The sequence below is a fragment of the Barbus barbus genome (assembly GCF_936440315.1).
Source record: "Barbus barbus genome assembly, chromosome: 16".
Classification (NCBI taxonomy): Eukaryota; Metazoa; Chordata; class Actinopteri; order Cypriniformes; family Cyprinidae; genus Barbus; species Barbus barbus.
Window position 1 is genome coordinate 8,965,311 of NC_136744.1, and position 6,071 is coordinate 8,971,381.

The following is a 6,071-nucleotide window of genomic DNA, read 5'->3' on the forward strand; positions in this document are numbered from 1 at the left end:
TTGTAACATGATATAACAATAATTTCTATGGCACCAGCTGTTTTCAAAATACGCTTAATCTCGTTCTCCACGTTAAGAGAAAAAGACACGAGAAAAAAGTTATAGGGAAAAATAAAATAAAAATGTAATGTCTTTAAATTGTTTAGAGCATTTAGAATAATGTAAAAAAAAAAGATATTTCATTCATAAGTTATGCTACGCATGGCCAAAAACAATTGATTTTTTAAATCACCAATACATTTTTAGTTTGATTTTTTTTTTTTTACCAAACTTTGTATAAAGATGATTCTCAACTATGTTATAACAGAATGATTCGATATACCTTTTTTCTTTATGCAAAATGTGTGTAAAATGGCCATAAACTGGTTTTCTCATTATATACAATGTATCTATAAACTAAATCTAATTTGCATATTAATGTGTTTTCGGGGCAGCATGTAATGACAAAAGAAGTGTAATAATGGGAGTAATAATTGACCAGATTTTCATAATAATATATAATATTGAAATATAATTTATTTCCCTATTCATTTGTTATGTCTCCCAAAATGTGTAATAAACATGCTTTTAGTCCCGGTGACCTCATATGAGGACATGTACGAAATCAACATCCTGTTTCGTAACAGAAGGTCATATTTTGATTTGAAACCCCATAACATTTTCCTGAAATGTTGATTTATGACACACAGTTTAAAAATTTGACATTTAAATGATAATTACAAAATATTATCATATTTCCATAAGAGTGTCACTAAATTAATATCAGTCATTTTTAAAGACCAAGGAGAGGCAGTGGTCATGGTGAAACATCCACATCATTTGGTATCTCTGAAAAGCCCTGAACGTACAGGACATCCAGACTTAAAACTGTGGCATGTATAGTCTCAGAGAAATTCACTAAATATAATGTCCTCATATGAGGCCGCAGGGTCTTAAGAGGATAAAATGTAGCCTAATTGTCTCCCCTTTTCACTTCGTTATTAGTTTACTGGAATAGGGGAAATATTTGTAACCCTACAAAATTACATAAATCACTTTGAAATATTATCACTGAATGTTAACGTTTTGATTAAGACAACATTGCATAAGCCTAATACAGACAGGCTGTATTACTAAACTGATAGGCTATTTAACACGTCTGTAATATTTCTGCAGAAATAATTGATCTTTTGGGGTTATTCATGGTCTGTTTCAGCAATTTGTTATAATTTTACACTTTAAAAAATTCCTTTTAATGTTGTTTAAAGGGTGAGTAGAATAATGTCACCTGGTTGTACCCAGTTTTTGAAAATGCTTATTATTGCATACATGGAGCAAACATTTAGACACAGTTTACAGTTTAACATAATCTAATTCCCTCAAAACTTCATGGGTTGTAGGAAGGTGAACAGTGAAACAGCTTTCCATCATATGTTTAGTCAAGTGTTATCTAGGCTACTTCCTTCTCACTGCCTCTTTTCATTATTAATGATTTTCGCAAGTCAAGCATAAATTCCTTTTTAGTATTATGTTGACTCGGGGCTGGCAAACTGAAGGTTGTTTATCAGATCCTCACAATTAGAAGGCCATGAGCTAAAGCCATCTTGCTTTTAAATCACCATCAAACCTTTAAATAATTAAGGCTTCCTCCAGTTTAGAAGTTAACTACCCAAATGGAGGATTTTTGATAATAAAGCATCATGCAGCTTAGGATTTATGTGTTTATTTTGTAATAAATAAATGTAGGGGAATGCTCCGGGTGTGTGTTCACGGTGTGTGTGTGTGTGTGTGTGTGTGTGTGTGTGTGCATTTGTTCACTACTCACTGCTGTGTGTGTGCACTTGGATGGGTTAAACGCAGAGCACCAATTTCGAGTATGGGTCACCATACTTGACAATACGTCACGACTTTTTTTTTTTTTTTTTAAATAACTACACGCCCATTCTGTGGTAGATTGAAATCTAGCAGGGCATGATAATAATTTAATTTTAACATCTTTTCAGCTGTTTACCCACAGTCTCATAAACATTATGAATATAATCTCTGCACTCCTAAAATAAACAGACTCAATAAGAGAGAAAAATATGGTTTGATGCATTGGCGAACCCATAAACAATACACTATTTTGATCTGAATGACCAAAAATGACATGAGCAGCTTTTTAACTCGGCATAAAGTGACCCAAGAACATAATACAGCATATAATAGTAAGTGAAAGCATTCTGCTATACTGAAACAACAGAAATAACCAAATGATGAAATACATAAAAACACCAAGCGGTCATTGTGTTAGTATGCCCCCCCCCCCCCCCCCCCCCCCCCCTGCTGGCAGATGTGGTAACTACACACTCTGAACACACTCTTTTTTTTTCAGAAGTGCAAGTAAGTAGATTTTTGACTTGTGCCCAATTTTTAAAGGCTCTGTTGTTCCCATCTGTTGCCTTGATTTTTAAGCTCAGGATAGCCCAGTGAGGGGATTTTCCTGTGGCTTTTCCAGGGATCTTTGGCAGGGCATTTGACCTTCAAAACCCTGATTGCACTCTAACCTCTTCTCTGCTGGTTAAATTGTAACCTCTACAGTGATTCAAGTGGTGTTGGGTCAAGCAGCTTCTTCTTTTAATGTGCAGCAGGGCTCTTGTCTTTATCCATTTACAGTCTACACCAGATTACTGCCATGGTTCTTGTCACAAGTAAAGAAAAACTGACTAGGGTCAAATACATGTCACTGAAGGACAGGTGCATGTCATATCTAAACAGATGTTTTTATCTAAAGTGACTAGTATTTTGCAGCATCTCCCACGTAAGGTCTATTACAGTATTGGGAAATATCAGGCTGTAAAAACCATAAATGCGTCTACATTGTGGGTATTTTCCCGTATAGTTTGTAGGAATCATGCATGCCTTGGAGAAAAAGACATTTTTTTGTGGTTAAATCATGAACTATTTTTCTTTATTTCCTTATTTCACTTTCTCAGGCATTTCCTTGAATGTATTATATTTTTATAATACAATACTATATGTATATAAATGTCAACTGTATAATAAAGGTAGATTTGTGTTCTGAGAACATTTTTGTCAGATTAGAGGAAGTTGTCACATTAATAAGTTTATTCATTCATTAATTACAATTTTATGTTGGCCTAAACAATTTTTTCATATTTTTACACATTCAGCCTTTTTCTTGAATCATTTTATTCAATCATTCATGTTTGTTTGTTTTTTTTACTTATATTTGCTTTACATTTTTTTATTTAAATTTTGCTGAAGTTCTGTTTAAAGGCAGATTCCTATTGTGACAACATGCCCCCAGGCTTTCCATGGCTTACATAAAAGAAAGAAAGAAAAAAAGGGCAAATGAAAGAGAAAGTATTTAAGTATTTTACCTGGCTCAGGTGAAATGAGCAGGATGGTTGATAAAGACCTCACAGTGTTTGAAGACACACACTGAATATATTTCAGGTAAGAGCTTCACTACCCTGCATTCTACTTTATTTCTTTCATTAAATTCAATGCGTAATAATGGAGACATTTGAATGGAAAACCCTAAATTAGGCCTAAATTCAGCAATTACAGGTGAGATGATTTTGTGATACTCTTTTGAGGACTTTTATGTTTTATTACACCAATTTCTTTTTCAGTTGTAAAATATGCGTATATTTATTTTAACATAAAATTAACAAAAATGTTGTGTAGATAGCTTTCATATCTTGCATCATCTTTATAGCTTTCTAAACATTTGTGGAAAGAACTTCTGCTTTCAAAATTACTGGTTGTATTTTGTTGGGTTATTGATTTCACAATATTTTCTTCTGGTTTTAAGTTTCAAAATGAGCATTGAACACAATGCACTTGAACAAAATCAGGCATTATAATTCGAGATGCACCGATGTATCGGCCAACAATCGGTATCGGCCGATAAAATCAATTTGTTTCACTATCTACCATTGGCCGATTGTACAAAATCAGCCGATGATCAGGGCCGATTATATCCTGTCAATCAAAAGGCGGCGATCTGTGATGCGCGACTGTTGTTCGTTCGGTGCGCTGCATTGAGCAGCCGCGTTCAGTTTTAATTGTAGTGTCCTCTAACTGAACTAAATAAATTTCATTACTATAAAAAAGTAAAAACGACGGTGGGGGACGGTACCGAGGTGGGCAAGTGATGTAACCGGTGTTGTGGCTTAACACCGGTTTCACCGCCAAAACCATCTATCACAGCAAGCCTAAAAAGTACAACAATAATAAAACAGTACGCTACAAACTTACTTATATAATGTAATTAACATAAACGAATAAGAGGAGGCATGGCATAGGCTACACCAGAACCTTTAGCAAACACTGAGGAATCAAATGAAGAAAGAACATTTAAAGAAAGCCTCCATAGCGTAACAAGAGATAAACAGCAAAGACAAAACCAACATGTTCACCTTCTCTGGTTTAAGAAGCAGTCTTGTATTTTACTTTCACTTGAAAACCGAATCCTCCATCCCGTCCGTTATCCTTTCCTCAGTATTCGCGTCATTTTTGCTGCTGGTGCTGATGCGGCGAGCATTAACCAGGCTCTGCTCCCAAAGAGAACTCATTGAAAGCGCCTCTCTCACTCTCTTCACATGATCAGAAATCTTACTCCTGCTGCACTGTGCATTAGCTCTGCAGCGCGTGCTATATGCATGGAGCAGAGCAGACGTTTTGGAGCAGCGCAGACCATGCACTGGCACAAATGCGACCACATCAAAAAAAATTACTCGCTCATAACTATCGGTATCGGCATCGGAATCAGCCGATATCATTCTGAATAATCGGCTATTGGTATCAGCAGAGAAATTCAGTATCGGTGCATCTCTAATTATAATGTATGCCTACATTAGAAATACTGTTCAAACATTATTTCAGTCCTCCATAAGTCTTATGTGATGGGTGCTGCAGGTTTGTTTACTAAGATAATGTAAGAATTATTATTACAAATGAAAGCATTATATTTACAAATGAAAGCATTTTTTTAAATACTGTTGTAATGCATAATGTAATTAATAATTTTGTAGTGTATGTTAACAAAACAGATGATGATGTAACAGCATTTGAGTTGGCAACAGCTGAAGATGACAAATCACATCACAAATATTATTTTTATGGCTGTAGTTATAATTTTAGAAATTCAGATTATGATTACTCCAAAACTAGGAGGATGTCCTAGATCCTGTAGTCACTTACAGGCAGAAGAACAGAGTTCAGAGTTTACCCAGAAGCAGGTGACCAATACGATCCATACAGACGCAACACATTCACCCAAACACCACAGGGACCTGATCTTCCTTCCTGTCTTTGCAACCCACTGCCTTTTTTCAGGATGTGTCATGACTCATTAGTGCTGACTTAAGCAGGGTTTTCCTGCAATCCACTAATGTTTTCCTGGAATGCTTCTGATGCTGAAATACTGGATCTGTGCTGCTTATCCAACGCTATCTCACAACAAGTTCTGACTTGGTATTTTGAAGCTGACTATCTAATCTTTCAAGATTTATTTATTTATTTTGTAAATTGCTTGGAAATGCCTTTAAAACCTTTCCCAGATTCACTGGCATCAATAATCATCCTCGTAAGGGGGTTAAAAATATAGCATTTTTGATATTGTGATGCTACAAGAAAGTTATATTTAAAATATGAACAAAAGGTGATTTTTCTTAATTACACCACTTTTATTTACAGGCCCATCTTTCTTCTGTCCGAAAATTAAATTGCAAACACTTTCATGCAACACACAGACTCATTGGAAATACCCTACATTTCTGCAAAACCTGAAATTCGTTGTTCCGGGTATTTTGCAGCACTTTCAGGTGACATGTCCAAAAGAGGCGCTATATGTGACATAATCTGTCAAGAGAAAAACAAAGTGGCTGTCTTTGCAAAATGATATTGCCTTGCTTGTTTCACCTTTCACTTCAGAGTGAAATGTCCAGTGACTGGTGAAATAGCACGTTAATTTTTCTTACAGACGGGACTGTGGCAAGGTTTTATCACGTTCGCTGTTGTATGTATCGTGGAACATTAAACCCTACCCTAAACCTAAGAGATAGTGTGAGCAAATTCAAACA